This window comes from Ranitomeya variabilis, chromosome 3, assembly GCF_051348905.1.
Source record: "Ranitomeya variabilis isolate aRanVar5 chromosome 3, aRanVar5.hap1, whole genome shotgun sequence".
Lineage (NCBI taxonomy): Eukaryota > Metazoa > Chordata > Amphibia > Anura > Dendrobatidae > Ranitomeya > Ranitomeya variabilis.
The window spans coordinates 142,501,078-142,519,524 of record NC_135234.1 but is presented as its reverse complement, the minus strand read 5'-3'; the positions used below and the strand labels follow the sequence as shown (position 1 = coordinate 142,519,524).

At 42.5% G+C, this 18,447-nt stretch overlaps 1 pseudogene; it reads right to left on the bottom strand.

The window, feature by feature from the left end:
* Positions 1 to 17,938, bottom strand: part of LOC143817635 (piwi-like protein 1) — a 103,526-nt pseudogene extending 85,588 nt beyond the window's left edge.
* Between the last annotated feature and the right edge of the window lie 509 nt (positions 17,939 to 18,447).

The window sequence follows — 18,447 nt, the reverse complement described above, 5'->3', positions numbered from 1 at the left end:
TGGCAGAGTCTTAAAAAAACAACCAGACTCAGGAAGACCTAACAGATGGACTGGCAACTTCCGTCGTGTTGGTGTTATGGGGAACGGTTGCCCGCTTTTTGACTGCGGCCACCACACTTCTTCTTCCTGCCTGTTGGGGTGCTTTGCTTCTCTCCCCCTGTGTGCTGCTGTCCTCGCTTGGCATGTCCTCCTGCCAGGTTGAGTCAGTTACTATATCATCCAGCACCTCGTCTTTCACTTCCGCACCCTGGTCCTTCTCCTGACTCTCTGGCAATTGTGTCTCATCATCATCCACCTCTTGTGACACTTTCTCACCTTCGTGTGACCGTTGCTGCTCAAATATTTGGGTATCATTAAATGCGATCTCCTCTTTCTCTGCTTCAAGTAGACCAGGCTTGAGGCCCAAATCTATAAATGGAGGAGTGAACAGCTCTTCGGAGTGTCCAAGTGTGGGATAAGTTGCCTCTGGGCACTCAGCATGGTGGGAGGAAGGAGGATCAGGGTGAGGAATATGCGGTCCAGACTTATGGCTACTGAGACTTGACCGTGTGAAATACAGGGTGGTGGTGGCAAAGTGACTGGAAGCAGTATCCGCTATCCAACCTTTTGACACTGGTCTAAGTTCAATAGTGGTGTGCTGCGGTCCCCTATTAATTGGGACAGGAAGGTCGTGCAAGAAGATGTCGGTGTTTGCTGTGGCACAATTTCAGCATGCCCACGGCCTCAGCCTCTGCATGCATCATCATCATCACGTCCTGTTACCCATCCTTTCCCACTCGCCTTGCCCATTTTAAATGGAGGATAATATTTTCCACGTTGACCACAAATGGCTGAATTTGGAGCAAACTTATATGCGATCTGCGTGACGAAAAAGCACAGTTTTAAATAGCTGGAACGTAGGTAACTATGTTTCACAGCAAACTGGTGTCAATAACTTCACTAACACACTGCAACAAAATTTAAATGAAGGCCAGAAATGGCAGAATTTTGAGAGCAATTATATATGATCCGTGTGACGGACAAACCACAGTTTTAAATAGCTGGCCTCTAGGTAACTATTTTAAACAGCAAACTGGTGTCAATAACTTCGCTAACATACTGCAAAAAAATTTAAATGGAGTCCAGAAGTGGCAGAATTTTGAGTGCAATTCTATGTCATCCATGTGACGGACAAACCACAGTTTTAAATAGCTGGCCTTTAGGTAACTATTTTTAAAAGCAAACTGGTGTCAATAACTACGCTAACACTGCAACAAAATTTAAATGGAGGCCAAAAATGGCAGAATTTTGAGCACAATTATATGTGATACATGTGACAAGCAAACCACAGCTTTAAATAGCTGGCCTGTAGGTAACTATTTTTAACAGCAAACTGGAGTCAATAACTTTGCTAACACACTGCAGCAAAATTTAAATGGAGGCCAGAAATGACTGAATTTTGAGCGCAATTATATTTGATCTGTGTGATGAACAAACTACACTTTTAAATAGATGTATTTTTAGAACTGTAATATTGAAAGGATCTGGCTGTATTCTGCAGTGCCCACAAGCAAATGGAGCAGAAAAACGGTGTTCTCTGGATTGCTTTTTAAGCAAATAAACAGGATTAAAATCCCCAAAAAATATTCCTGACCCCTGATACCTGGGGCTATGTCAAGAAATATCTGAAAAAGCAACAGCAGCAGCAGACAGAACTGGAGTGGACCCTCTTGATATGTGCCCTGCCGTCTGCCACATACACTGCCTGCCTACCTAGCATTGATATCTATGCAGCTGGATTAGTCCTCAGAAGGACTGTTAGTTGAGATGACTATGGGTATAATATGTTGTATACACTAAGGCCGGTTTCACATTAGTGTTTTGAGGAGCTGTGGAGGGCTGCGGACTTCCTCCGTGAAGCCCCGCCCTCGGCAGCACCTCCACCGCTAGCTCCGCCTACTTCTGCATGTGTCGACCAAAGAGAACCAAAAAATGCCCCTAAAATATAAATTTTAATTGTATTAGGTAAAATGACCTATATAGGGTCAGGAGACAATGGTTAAGTTTAACAATATAAACTTAACACTAAAAAGGATAGAGGTATAACAAGTGAGGGGGTGCTCTCTCCCTTACTCACCCTACCTTACCGTGGAGGTTGGCACCCTAAGTTCGACATGGCGCCCCCACTCGATGACGGCTCTTCCTTAAGACCCTAAGGGGGACTAACAAAGAAAACACCATCACCAACATCAGTATTTTAAAGTGCTAATGTGCTTTAAAAGTGCTTAAATAACACCTGCATAGGTATATACCAATATTTTCATATACCAATTTTTCTTTGTTTCAGGATTCTGATTGATATGAGTCTTGATACCTTATAACTAAGGTGCAACTGTGAGCAAAGATATAGAATAATCTTATAGCAATAGGTTATCTAATTGTGCCGTATCTTGAACCATTTGTTATCACCTCATAAAAAAGATACAAAAGCTCTTATACCCTGTCTCATTAGTATTAACAATATACCACACAAGGGGCAACCAGTAAGGGGTAATGACTCTGTTTCTAGTTAATAGTCAGGTTGCCAGGTATCATCAATCGCAGTATTCCACAAATGTAAAGGCATAATCATGCTCATAAATGCTTAATAAATAGTAAATTCCCAAATTATATACCACAATTAGCAATGTACCACAAGAAAGGGATAACCAATGTTTCTGGTTACATAATCAGGTTGCCACATATCATCAGTCACAATATATTCACAAATGTGAAGGCACAGTCATGCTCACAGGTGCTTAATAGGTAGATTCCTAGTTATATACCACATTATGAAAAATTGCAGGGATATAAGTGATCCATAATTAGATCGTGGTCATAGAAAAAATCGTAAAGATAGTACTTATCGATTAGTTGCCCATCCTGACGCGCAGATAGACCGGGGTTCATCAGGGGACCAAACCGGGGGCTTATTTTCCGGACCGGGGGCTGCTACAATACGCTGCACCCCATCCTGACCACTCACTATGAAGGGTTACCTCATCGTCGCTGTCCTGTTTAAATAGCGTTCGCCGCCATAATCAGCGTGCCCACATACCGGATGTGACGTATCGCAAGTACGGACTTCAGGCCGGACTTCCGGTATAACAAGCACATAACCGTTCCTGCTGAGAGGAAGACATTCCTGGTGATACCCAGCGGTGGAACGCCTTGAGCTCCACCATGCGCAGTCGTAATCAAAAGAAGGAGTGTCCACAACTCTGCTTTTAGATAGGCAGAGGCGCTACTCCACTACAGAATATATTCACCATTCAGATTCCTCATATTAAAGCATTTTGAAAGATACGGTCTCATAATTACGGCTCCTTGTCTTGAAACATTTAAAGGCACCATTACAAATGTTAGTATGGGCAAAAAATAGGAATGCACATTCTGAATAACAGGACTTAGTGAAACAAATTTGGCAACCCCTCTATGAAGGTCTCTTATTAGAACAAACATTTTTCTCTCACCACCACTGTATCAGTGGGGTTAACTTTGAAAGACCAATTTGATACTGTTCCACTGATTAAGTAGGAACTCCTTTTGTGGTCTTACGGAAGACCTATACATTATCAGTTCGCTGTCACTAGGTACCTTGTGAACACAACCATAATTACTTTAAATAAAGCTTGTGAAGTTGAATTGCTCATTCAGACCTGAAGGAGACATGGATTCCAAAAGATAGATCCACCTTGTCTCTCGCTGGAGTATTTTTCTATCCCAGTCTCCCATCCTGGCAGAGATAGGGACGGTCTCTATAGCCTGGAACGAGAACGAGTCGAGATCTCCCCCATGATTTCCACCATATGTCGTGCTAGTGGGGTCTCGCGTTTATGCTTAATATCCCCTACGTGTTCACCTATCCTGATCCTCAGCTGTCTTTTTGTTTTCCCAACATAGTTTAATGGACAGCTGCATGTACAGAGGTAAACTACTCCCATTGTGCTGCAACTGGCAAAGTCCCTATTTTTAAAGGTACGTCCTGTAGCCACACTACGGAATGTATTTGATTAATTAATCAGTTTACAAGTTTTACATCCTCTACACTTAAATGTACCCAAATTTCTACGCTCCAACCAAGTGCCTCCCACCTTTTGAGGATTTAGGTGACTGTGGACCACATGTTCACGTATAGATTTCCCCCTTCTGTATGTCACTGAGCGAAACCTAGGGAAACATCTGACCAAATCCGGGTCAGCTCTCAGAATACCTCAATAACGCCTCAGGATACCCATCACCTTCTGATTTTGATCGTCATAGGTACCGATCAATCTAGTTAGATTGTCATTTTGTTTTTTTGATCTAACAGTTAATAATTGATTCCAATTTAATCCTCGTGCCGTCTCATATCCGGCATCGATCACATGGTCTGGGTATCTTCTTTCTCTGAAGCGTTGTTTTAGTTTAACTGCTTGATGTTCAAAATCTGATAGAGAGGAGCAGTTCCTGCGAAGTCTGAAGAACTACCCTTTCGGTATGCCCCTCTTTAAATTAGTGGGATGATAGCTCTCCCATCTCAGGAGACTATTGGTAGCCGTCTTCTTTCGATAGATAGAGCTACTCAATGTCCCCTTACTATTTCTCCAGACAAGGACATCCAGAAAGGGATCTTATCTCCTCCCACCTCGCAGGTAAACCTTAAATTCAAATTGTTGTTATTCAAGTGGTCCACAAATCTCCTATATGAGTTAGCCTCCCCTAACCATAGGACGAGGATGTCATCAATATAGCGCCCCCAAAAAATAATATGGGGGCACCATGTGACATCCTCATCCCTGAATACCACCGTTTCCTCCCACCAGCCCAGGAGCAAGTTAGCGTACGTAAGGGCACAGGGAGTCCCCATCGCTGTGCCCCTGAGCTGGTGGAAGAACTCCCCGCTAAACAGAAAGAAATTGTGAGTCAACATATATCAGAGTAGTTTAACTAAAAAGATATTGTGTGGAAAACAGTGGTTCCCCCGTGCCTTCAGATAATACTCAACAGCCTCGATGCCCTTGTCATGTGGTATACTGCTGTACAGGGTTTCCATGTCTATTGATGCCAGAATAATATCTGACTCAAGTTGGATCCCCTCAATTTTAGTGAGTAAATCTGAGGTGTCTCTAATATATGAAGGTAGGGAGTGTACAAATGGGCGCAAAATTTGGTCAAGACACTTGAATTTTGGCAGAGCGCATCCATACCGGCCACAATTGGGCGTCCTTTAAGTGGGCTATAGCCCTTGTGAACTTTTCGTAGGGAACAGAAAGTTGCCAGCGTAGGATGTTTGGGGTACATAAAATCGAACTCGTTCCTAGATATAAGGCCATTCCCTAGTGCTTCTGATAATATTGCTCTCAATTCAGTTTGGTAGGGCAATGTGGGGTCCTTTTTTAGAATCTCATAGGTTGTGGAGTCAGATAAAATATTCCTACACATGGGGAGATACTGTGATGTATCAAGGACCACCACATTGCCCCCCCCCCTTGTCAGAAGGCTTAATTATGATGTTATAATTTTTCTCTAGGGAAGACAGTGCTTTCCTTTCTGAATCCTCCAAATTGGATGTAGATGCATTTCTTCTTGGATCTATTGTTAATCTCTTTAGTAACTAGATCCAGAAAGATGTCAATGTTACTAAAGATTCCAGTTGGAGGCATCTTCTTACTTTTAGGTTTCAGGTCTGAATATGGGCCTTCCCCAATACCCCGACTCCACTCCATGGCTAATCCAGCCAACAGTCTTACGTCTTCTAATGAGTCAGCTGATATACCCAGTAATTGGCATTGGGATTTATCATTATTAATGTAGAACTTCCTCCATTTTAATTTCCTCATAAATAGATTAACATATTAGACCCATAAAAATGGGTCAAACCGGGTAGTGGGTACAAATGATAATCCATGGCTCAATACTAATAGTTCAGGTTGAGACAGTTCGTGGGAGGACAGGTTGATGATTTGTTCTGCCCCTCCATCTTCATGATTAACTATCTTTTTTGGCCTTGGGGGAGTCGTGTACGTAGTGGGTAAGGAAGTAATTATCTGTTCTCTAAAAAAGAGGCAGATGAGGAAGACAATGAGGGTACTAATGCCAAGGTGTTTGATGAACCTTGTGCAGGGGATGTCGGTTTCTAATATGACCCCCGTTTTCCCTTGTAACCCCCTTTTTGCCATCTTTTTTGAGACCCTACTTCTGCAGGTGGCCTGCATTCGGCCTGTGTACCTATCTTTAACATTAGGTACACAGGTCGTGCGGCTGTATGCGGATGCTTCCACATGCATCGTTTTGACGATGCGGCGACCAGCGTAGGACGCAGCTGGTTGCAATTTATTTTTTTCTCCGCATCGTCAAAACGACGCATGTGGAAGCATCCGCATACAGCCGCACAACCTGCGTACCTAATGTTAAAGATAGGTACACAGGCAGCATGCAGAAGTAGGCGGAGCTAGTGGCGGAGGTGCGGCCAAGGGTGGGGCTTCACAAATTAAGTCCGCAGCTCCTCAAAATGCTAGTGTGAAACTAGCCTAAGAAACAAGCAAATCTCTCCATAGCTTAGCAGCACCTCTCCCTACACTGCCTGATTCTGGAGTAGACCTGATGATGCTGGGCAGCTAGCAAATCACTGTAATGCCACAATCAACATGGCTACGGCATTACAGTGTGTGGCAGACAATCCCTGCATGTTCATTGGCTCTCTAAAGAGCACTAAAAATGCAGGGAGGGAACCCGTGCTCCCGCCAAGCAACCCCGGAAATACTCGTCGAGCTCCGAGAATCTTGAGCAGTGAGATGGTCGGGCGAGTACCGAGTAGTGGCGAGCATGCTCGCTCATCACTAGTGAAGAAGCAATGAAGAAGCCCATGCAAAAAAATTGTAACATTTTTGGAGGTTCTTTCTTATTTTTCTACCCTCAAAAGAGTATTACATTTTAGCTCTAAACCACAGCAGCTAGTCAAGACATGTGTGGTTGACAAGGCTGTGCAGTGACAGATGCTGATAGTGGCAAAAGCCACTCAGTAGTGAATTAGAATGGGGCAGGCAAGGACATATTTGGCAATGTGGGGCCACTGACGGCAGCCCTGACAGAAACAGAATTGAAGTATAGCTGATATGATGTAGAGGCTACAGATGCGCAATTGAGCATGGGCCATTAGCACTGGCACCAACAGAATCATGTAAAAGACATTAAGGCAGGTAGACTGAATGGAAAATTTAATAATTGACATGAACCATAGGTGATTGAAATTCAACAACGTTCCTTGCCTGATTAATTTTGACAGATGTAAGGTTTACCACAATTGCGGCAAATGACCTTGTCTGCTTTGATGTGAAAAGCTACAAGCAGTTCAGTATCACCTTTCTGACAATACACTGTAGATTGGACATAGAAGTGCGACAAAAGAGAAAAGGGTGCTCATTCTTACCACTGGTTCAATCTCCTGCATAATAAGTTCATGAGATTAAAGCTTAGGGATTCTGCTGGATAAAATACACAGTACAAGTGCAGCTGAATCTGGTGGTTCAGATAGTGAGACTCAGCAGCAGATAAAACATCTGGTCTGCCATCTCATGTAAACTGTAATCTGCTTCTGCCTTAATTATTTGTTGTAGTTGTAGTGCAGTTACACGCAAATGAGTGCTCCGCTAAAAAATCATTCACAGTATTCCAAGTAGAAATGTTTGATAATTTACAACAAATTTGCCTATTTTGCCCATGCCTTGTCCAAGCACCAAACAGCTGGAAAAATGTGGATTAAGCAGGGAGAAGAGAGCGTTTTCCTATTAAAACATGCAATCATCAGCTGTTCACTCTTCAATTGCTTCATCATGCAGGGAACGCAGGTGCTCATGGTCATACGCCAATTTAATCACCCCAAAGTAATTTAATAATTAAAAAAAAATTAAAGAAGAAATTTTTTTCCTGAATTTAAAGAATTTTGAGTTGATAAGTTACAACAATTTTGCTCTGTGTCTTGCTCTGCACAAGATTTCCTAATCTTGATCAGGTAAGTCACCAAAGTTGAGGGCACAATAAGTTGAAGGCACAATAAATACAGGTGGTTTGGAATGGGTTATGCTCAATTGCATGACTTGATGAATATTTCTTCCCCACAATGCAGTGAAGGGAGAGGATGAAAATACAGAAAGCTGTAGATGTGAATGATGAGGTGGCTCATTAAAATGATAAAGCACTGCTTGTGGATGTGGACTGGTTGTTAGAAAGACGATCATGAGAAGAAGAACAGCTTGAGTCTTCCTCGTTTTGCTGTAATTTTTCTTTCCTTACATGTGCAGGTGATGTTATTCTCCCACTCTCTGAGTCTTAAGCAGTGAGTGAAATGGTGTGGGATGTTTGTTTTTTGCAGATCCTTGCAAATCAAATTGTTGATTGCTCAAATTCACGGGGACATGTTAATTTGAGAAAATTCAACTTGAAGTAAATCTACAGCTAATCTTTCTGCTCATTTCTATTCAACACCATAATAATAATAATCGTTATTTATACAGCGCCAATACATCCCACTGCACTTTACAGTTTAACAGTTCATACACAATACAATAACTAAAGCAAAATAAGACAACCCTGCTGGTGAGAGCTTACAATCGACAATGAGGTGGGGGGAGACAAAGTACAGGGGCTTATTTACAATGAGGGTCTAGCCATCTTGAGAGAGTGGGGGATAGATAAGGCTGCATGACCTGGTCACCAGCCAGTATTTGTGGTGTTATTTGGTGTGGTGGAGTTTATTCTCAGATAGTGAATGGGCTATACACACACACAAACACACACAAACACAGGGACTTTGACTAGGGAATGTGATAGGCCACCCTAAACAGATGTGTTTTTAGGAAGCGCCTAAAACTGGGTAAGTTGTGGATAATCCTAATTTCATGGGATATAACATTCCAGAGGATTGGGGCAACCCGGGAGAAGTCTTGGAGCCGGGAATGAGAGGTACAGATTAGTGCAGAGGTTAATCAAAAGTCGCTTGCAGAACGGGTAGACCGATAAAAAGAAATGAGGGGGGTACTGGACAGTGGAGAGCTTTGTGGGTGACAACAAGCAGTTAAAATTGGATCCTAGAATGAATGGGCAGCCAGTGCAATGACTGGCGAAGAGCAGACGTGTCCGAGTACCGATTAGCCAGATGGACAACCCTGGCTGTTGCATTAAGGATGTACTGGAAAGGGGAAAATTGAGTGAGGGAGAGGCCAATAGAGCACTAAAGTAGTCCAGAAGGGAGTGGATCAGAGCAACAGTGAGGGTCTTTGTAGTTTACATGATGAGAAAGGGGAGGATTCTAGAGATGTTCTTTAGGTGTAAACGGCAAGAATGGGCAAGAGATTGTATATGGGAGGTGAAAGAAAGATTGGTATCAAGCTAGAAAGTGCGCCTGCTGCTTAGGCATTATGATGGTGCCACCCAACCCAAGAAGATGGAAATGTCAGATTTAGGGAGGCTAGTAGAAGTGGGAGCAGAAGACGTTCAATTTTGGAAAGTTGAGTTTCAGATAGAGAGTGGACATGATGTTGGAGACTGCAGACAGACAGCCACTTGTATTCTGTAGTACAGAGGGGCTAAGGTCAGGGGATCACATTTTTGTGTGTCATCATCATAAAAATGGTACTGAAAGCCAAATCTGCTGATGGTTCATCTAATTGGGGCCATGTAGAGAGAGAAAAGAAGGAGGCCAAGCACTGAGCCCTGAGGAACCCCAACAGTGAGAGGAAAAGGAGATGAAGTAAAGACAGTGAAAAAAACACTGAAGGAGTGGTCAAAAAGATAGGAAGCAAACCAGGACAGGGCAGTGTCCTTAAAGCCTATTGATTGGAGCATAGAGAGTAGGAGATGGTGGTCAACAGCATCAAAAGCTGCAGAGATCGAGAAGAATGACCAGAGAGTGGTCACCATTACAATTTGCTGTCAGAAGGATGCTGGTCACTTTGATGAGTACGGTTTCATCAGAATGTAGAAGGCAGAAGTTGGATTGTGATGGATCTAGGAGAGAGTGAGTGGAGAGATAATGGGTAAGGGGGGAGTTGATGGGCACTCCAAGAGTTTAGAGATGAAAGGGAGATTGGAGACTGGTCTGTAGTTATTTGTGTAGGAAGGATCGAAAGAAGTTTTTTAATAATGAAGTAATGATAGAGTGTTTGAAGGAGAAGTGAAAATACGAGAAGCGAGTGAGAGATTGAAGATTGCATTTAGGTGAGGAGTGACGACTGGAGAGAGAGACTGGAAGAGATGTGAGGGAATGGGGTCAGTAGTACATGTTGTAGGACGAGTAAAAGAGAGGATCCTGGAGACTTGGTGGCTTGGACCTGATTTCCAGAAAGATATTCTCTATTTTCTCTAAAAAGTGGGAGGCCAGGTCATCAGCACAGACGTCTGTGATAGGGGCCTGCGTTTTTGGACTGGGGAGGGAGTGAAGGGTGTCAAATAGTGTTGAGCATTTCGATACCGCAAGTATCGGGTATCGGCCGATACTTGCGGTATCAGAATTCCGATACCGAGTTCCGATATTTTTGTGGTATCAGAAATCGGAATCGGAAGTTCCCAGTGTATGGTTCCCAGGGTCTGGAGGAGAGGAGACTCTCCTTCAGGCCCTGGGAAACATATTCATGTAAAAAATAAAGAATAAAAATAAAAAATATGGATATACTCACCCGTCCGGCGGCCCCTGGACCTTACCGATTGTAACCGGCAGCCTCCGTTCCTAAGAATGAGGAGTTTAGGACTATCGATGACGTCGCGGCTTGTGAATGGTCACGTGCCGCTCATGTGACCACTCACACGACCAATCACAAGCCGCGACGTCATCGCAGGTCCTAAACTCCTCATTGAGTGTGCTGGCGTGGGCGAGGATTTGTGAGCGTGAAAGAGAGAATACACTATAAATTGTAGCTGTAGTTTTTTATTTTTCCGATATTAAAAGGACATATGAAAATAATAAAATAAATAATATGTATTATTTGCTGCTTTTTCCCCACTGGACTAGTCATTCATTCTCAATATTCTCATTTCATAAGTAAAATCTGTTGTCAATGAGTACAAAGTTCCCCATTACTAAGATAGGAGATATCAGCTAGTACTCATTAAGTACTATGGAGAGGGGAGTATGCAGAAGGAGGGAGACAGACACTGAGTTACTGCTTTTCAACCCCAATTATATAATAATAGAAAAAAGGAACTGAACAAGAAATGTAAGTAGGCGCCGGACCCAGACCGCGACGCCCATGGGACCGGACCGCAGCGGGACCGCCCCTGGGTGAGTATAATACAACCTGTTATTCTTCTCTTTCAGGTTACATCGGGGGCTTATCTATAGCATTACAGAATGCTGTAGATAAGCCTCTGATGCCGGTGGGCTTATCTCATATACATATAAAAAAATGCTGCAGCATGTCGCAATATAAGTATGGTGTATACAGTTGAAAAATTGAACTAGAAAAACAGGGGTGCAAACACAGACAAGAACTAAATTAAATTTAATGTCTAGATTTTTTTTTTGTAACAAAATTCAACTTTCTTTTCCAAAAAGGATGTAACAAGAAATATTAGGTTGGTAAATGTACAGAAAACAAAAAAGTGGCAGCAGGCCATAACATGTGTTATGGACTAGTAAAATAGATGTTCTAAAACAGACATGCACAGTTAAATGTCTCTTTCTTTTAAAGAAAAACTATTCTATTTTTTTGTTTACAACATTTGTCCTCATTCCCTAAAAAGGATGTAACTAGACATGCTCGGTTGGAACACATACCCAAAGCAAACTTCTGCAGTAGGGCCATAGTATACATGTGGTGGGTTTGGTTGTCAAATTGGACTAGTAGGTGTACAAAAACAGATACAGTATGCACAGTTAAATGTCTAGATTTCTTAAAATTTTTGCAACAAAATTCCCTTATTTTTCTCAATTAGTCCGAGCAAAAAATGCTTGATAATTAGGTAAATGTGTAGTATGCTAAAGATGGCAGTATGCCTCAGAATAGTTATGGTGTGAACAGTTGTCAAATTTGACTAGCAAAGAAAGTGTACAAAAACAGACATGCACAAATAAGTGTAGTCTAAGGGATAATTTTTCTCCTTATGGACATGCCTACCATGCCAGGGTAAGGAGAATTATTGGCTATGTAATGCTCCTCTGGGAAATTAAATATGCAAATTGTGTCTCAGAGTGAAGTGAACCTGAACTCTAGTGTCACCTGTTGGAAGTAGAAATCCTAAAAATTCCCAGTCAGTGGTCTCTTATAAAGCCAAATCATATCCCATGCCTTGCAGTGAGGAGGGGCAACCGCCGCCTCAAAACTTGTGTCTGAAAATTGAGATTCTGTTTTGGCTTTTATCCTAAGTTATGTGGCAAGGCTTGATAAAGAGTTGATTTTAACTTTTATGATAACTACTTTCAATAAGGTGGCACTATAGTTCAAATAATTTTCCTCTCTATTGAAACAATTTACACATTTAAAGGTATAAACTTTTTTATATTTTTGCTATATTCTTTTAAAAAATGCACCCCCTTTCTCAGCAAGGTCAAAACATGAAATATTAGATATTTACATGCCCAAGAACTGAGCACCTGAAATAAACCACTCTGATGGTGTTGTGTGTTCAGATGTAAATATTGATACAGAGGTGCAAAACAAAACAAAAATTGTGACTGACAATCATTGTGATGTAGACTCTCTCATTTAATCCAGGACTGATATTCGACACATCGGGAAAACCTATTTTACACAAATGACTTAGGGTACTGTCACACCCTGCAATTTTCGTCGCTACGACGGCACGATCCGTGCGTCGTAGACTGCGGTCACACTTTGCAATCACGGCGCTGGAGCGATGCCGAGGTTCGCTGGTAACCAGGGTAAACATTGGGTTACTAAGCGCAGGGCCGCGCTTAGTAACCCGATGTTTACCGTGGTTACCAGCGTAAAAGTAAAAAAAAAAAAACCGTACTTACTCACCATCTGATGTCTGTCAGGTCCCTTGCAGTCTGCTTCCTGCTCTGACTGAGTGCAGCCGTACAGTGAGAGCAGAGCACAGCGGTGACGTCACCGCTGTGATCTGCTCTCACTTTCCGGCCGGCGCTCACAGTCAGAGCGGGAAGCAGACTGCAAGGGACCTGACAGACATCAGATGGTGAGTATGTACGTTTTTTTTTTTTTTACTTTTACGCTGGTAACCACGGTAAACATCGGGTTACTAAGCGCGGCCCTGCGCTTAGTAACCCGATGTTTACCCTGGTTACCAGCGAACGCATCGCTGGATCGCTGTCACACACAACGATCCAGCGATGACAGTGGGAGATCCAGCGACGAAAGAAAGTTTCAAACGATCTGCTACGACGTACGATTCTCAGCAGGGTCCCTGATCGCTGCTGCGTGTCAGACACTGCAATATCGTAATGATATCGCTAGAACGTCACGAATCGTACCGTCGTAGCGATCGTAATTGCACTGTGTGACAGTACCCTTACTGTTACATCCAGGGTATCAAGTTGAGCTCAGAACGTGTACCTAGAGCAATCATTGCACAAGCTCAGCTTAGCTGACAGCCAAGCTGTGCAACAATAGCCAGGGAAGGTGTTAGCACCATCCTTAGCTGATTAACCATCTAATCCTTGCAGTGTTGGGGTCCTGGGTTCAAATCCCACCATGGACAACATATGCAAGGAGTTTGTATGTTCTCCCCGTATTTGCATGGGTTTTCTCCCATATTCCAAAGACATATTGATAGGGAATGTAGATCGGGAGCCCCAAGGAGGACAATGCCAATAATGTTTGTAAAGCACTGTGGAATTAATGGCGCTATATAAATGAGAAAAATAAATAAATAATTGGCATGATCCATAGTGATTGTAACATTTAGAAGCCTGTGAGAGGGTGGGAGTTTCCCCTTCTACCCCATGATGCAATCACAGGTTAACAATGGTTGCCCTGGTGGCTGTAGGTCTAAAAATGTCCTCAATCACTGCCAGTTATGGTGGACTTTTGCAGCCTGCAATTTTCACCTATTAACCCTGGTGAAAATGAAAAATCTGGTCATAAAGTATTTTAATGGAAAAAATGTAATAATTTATTCTCATGTCCCAATGGTATAAAACTCTGTGAAGTACCTATGCTCAATATAATTCACACAGCATCCGCAAAGCATTCTAGGAAAATCTGTATTGCAATATGGCAATTTTTCCCTTCTGAATTCTGCAATGTGTACTAACAGAAGTTTATGATCACATACAGTTTGTGGTATTGGTGTACTCAGAATAAATTGCTCTTTTAACTCCTGTGAATGTAAAAACAAAATTGTAGGCTAAAGAATGTGCAGAGACTTCTGATCATGCGCAGAGACACATACACCCAGCTTAAAAGGATCAATGAGAGCAGGGAAGAAGCCTTACGCATGGGCTAGTTAAGTATGGCGCTTGCAATGTTGCTGGCACTTGTAAGTTAAAATGTCACGCCCACAGTGGCTTGATAACATGCTTAGTGGGCCACCTAGTCTGGGAACACTAATATCCATCGAGTAGTCAAAGCCCTCATTTATATATAATAAATGTATGTTAGAAATGCTTTTTCTAAAGATCTGTTTATGTATGTGATATAACACTGTGCTGTGACTCTTAGGAAGTGTGTCTGCATATGCAAATGCAAATGATGGTGGTTCTGGGGGCATGGGGGACCTGACGTGTTCTATGTAAGTCTCATGCACATGTTGCTTAATATTGCCTTGATGATATGCAGCAGATTTACATCTCCAGAATGTCAATTCTTTTTGCCTTTTTGCTGAAGATTTAACCTATACGAATAAGGCTAGTTTCACACTAGCATTTTGAGGAGCTGCGGAGGGCTGCAGACTTCCTCTGTGAAGCCCCGCCCTCGGTCGCACCTCCGCCACTAGCTCCACCTACTTCTGCATGCAGCCGGCATGCGGCCTGCGCACCTATCTTTAACATTAGGTACGCAGGTCGTGCCGCTGTATGCGGATGATTCTGCGTGCCGCGTTTTGACGATGCGGAGAAAAAAAAATTGCTACAAGCTGCGTTCTACCAGAACCAAAGAACATGAAGTATATAACTCATAGATATATTAAAAAAATATATATATGTTTATTAATATACAATACCAAAAATACCAAAAAATAACATCCAGATAATAAACAGCAGATTAAATACTACAGAGTCATTTGAATATTGAGAAATGGGTGCACCAAAACCAGTGTTGCACCATGGATAAAGATAAAGGGCATAACTTGTAGTAACACAATTTTAATGGGTACCTGTATCATGAAATGCCAGTGCCTAATATACCACAAGGATAAATGTTACACAAAAATGGAAGGGGTATACCATATAGTCCAGTGACCCCAACGTAATATCAGTATAAAGGGACTAGTCCCATGCTGTCATCTTACCCTTCTCTCTATCCATGTGTGTCAACACGCGCCCCTACGCGTGTTTCGCCCACGGCTTCCTCGGGGGGCCCGCATAATATACGTGTCTCCCAAATCCAGCTTTTATAGTCCACGGCGGTGCTACTATATGGCGCATGTCTATGATGATTACGGGCGCCGCAAGCCGCATCATCACAGGCACCAACATGGCGGTGCGGGTCACCGGAATGTGCCGGTGATGTCATTGACCCGCACACATCAAAAAAAGGCGCCGGAGACGATGCCGCAGCCCTTGCCCGCGCCAGAGACATGCGCACTAGCTCTGCAATGGTTTTCTATGCAGCCACCAAAGGTAACGGATTAAATAGAAACAAAAGACGGCCCATAGATATGTCATACAAAACTCGCATCATCATATTTGATCACCCGATATGGGAACCCAGGGAAAATACTACATACATCAAAGTAGTGAGAAAAGATTCTTAAAGGACATAAGTGTATTGACATTTATCTCTGCCAAAATGACATATGTGTCAGATATAGAATATAAAATGCTATAATCGTGATAAAATACAAAATTACACTGATCATAAAGTGACATAGTGGATACATAATATAGATTCTACATCAGTCATAAATATAAAATATAAAAACTAGCATGATAATAAAGTGACAATGTGCATAAATATAAAGAAAAGCATTATCCCGGATCCGACGATCTTATTGCATGAGATGAAATATGGAGGTCTGTGTCCAGGCCGACTTTATTCAGTAAAATGCATCAATGAAAAAAGGTCCTTATTGTAACTATAACACTAAATAAATGAAAAAAACAAGAGTCAAATATATTAAAAACAAAAGGAAAAAACAGTGATCCTCAGTCCAAAGATGACATAATCTACAAAAATGATGTAAAATTCAGTTGCTCATTGAGTCCATGGGGAATCATTGTATCAAGATTTACTATCCAACAGCATTCTTTTTGATTTAGAACCCGTAGAGCATCACCGTCTCTTATCCCCATATGGACACAATCAATCCCCCAGACTTTCAACTCTTTAGAGTTACACTTATGTTTGAGTTTGAAATGTCTGGGGATTGTTTTTAAAGACTCCACGTCATCCACATCACGAGCGGCCTCTATATCTCGCACGTGTTCACGGGTCCTAACCCATAACTCACGTGACGTAAGTCCAATATATATCAAATTACAACTACACATGGCATAATATATGACATGCGTAGTTGCACATGTGATATTTTCTCTAATGTCATATATCTTGAGGCCACTCGATGATGTGAAGGACGTGGATCTGATGTGGTTCTTACATGCCAAGCATTTCCCACAGGGAAAGAAGCCCTTCCTATTGCCCTTGCTACCGAATAGAGAAGTGGGTTTTGAGATGTAATGACTTGACACTAAGGTATCTCTGAAGTTTCTCCCTCTTCGTGCTGTCATAAAGGGTGTCGGGGAGAGTTGTGTTTTCAAAACAGGGTCGGTTAACAGGACCGACCAATGCTTCTTGAGAATGGTTCTCATAAGGTCCCATTGCTGATTGTACGTAGAAATGAACCGTACCTCTATATCCTTACCCTTTCTCCTACTGAAATTACCCCCCTGTGGACCCAAGAGATCACTTCTCCTGGTGTTTTTAGCTCTAACATAGCCTTTCCTAATGCACCTGTTGCTATACCCACGATCTCTAAACCTTCGCCCAAGGTCTTTGGCCTGTCCCTCGAATAGTGCATCTGAGGTACATATTCTGCGAGCCCGCAGAAACTGGCCAGTTGGAATAGCAGCAATCGTGGAATATTGGTGTGCGGAAGATGCATGTAATAATGAGTTGACGGACGTTTTCTTACGATACATATCCGTGTATATCGATCCATCATCTTGCACCCTTAATTCGACATCAAGAAAGGACACCGCCCTTTGATCATAAGTATAGGTAAGTCTGACGTTGGATTCATTGCGGTTCAAGCCCACCATAAATGTTTCTAAATCACTAGCAGAACCCTGCCATATAAACAAAATATCATCGATAAAACGAAACCATCCAAGGACTTGGGGGGAGGCCTGTGCATCGTCCAACAGCAAACCCCTCTCCCAGAAACCAAGAAAGAGGTTTGCGTAGGAAGGCGCACACGCCACCCCCATAGCGGTACCACGTTGCTGTAAAAAGAATCGATCCTTGAATGTAAAAAAATTGTGGGTGAGAATGAACCGCAACAAATCCAACACCAGCTCCCTCATATCAGCATCAAGATTGCTGGACTCCAAGAAAAACTGTGACGATCGCAGTCCATCCTCATGTTTAATGCTCGTGTATAGGGATTCAACATCCACCAGTACAAGAAATGCACCAGTGTCGAGGGACAGACCATCAAGGCGCCTCAGGACATCCGTTGTGTCCCTGACATAGGAGGGCAGCGTCTCCACCTGAGGGTGTAGATAATGTTCAATGAATTTGCAAATGGGATCACACAGCCCTCCAATGCCAGAGACAATCGGATGCCCCGGGGGATTGACTGGATCCATGTGGACCTTGGCCAAAAGGTAGAACATGGGCCAACAGGGCATTTGACCATCAGACCATCTAGGACCTTTTTAGAGATGATACCCCTTTCATGTGCTATCTCTAAGATATAAGTAAGTTTCGTTTGAAAAGGGACCAATGGACTTTGTGTTAGTTGGGTATAGGTCTGTTTATCCCTTAATTGTCTAAAGGCCTCTTTCTCGTACCTCTCCACTGGCCAGATAACCACATTCCCCCCTTATCTGCTGGTTTGATGACTACGTCATCCAATTGTTTTACGTCTTCCAATGACTTCCGTTGTAAAGGAGTTAGATTGTCCCTACTCCTGCTATTATGAATTAGTTTAAATTCTTCTGTTACTAATTTAGTAAATATGTCAACCTGTTTCTTGCTCGGTTACATAGCCATCGCCCTGGTCAGTAGTTGATCTAGATTGCAATTTTCGTAATACCAATTTCCGAGAAAATAGGTGGAGGTCCTTTAGTGCTAAAAAGAAATTGAAATTATTAGT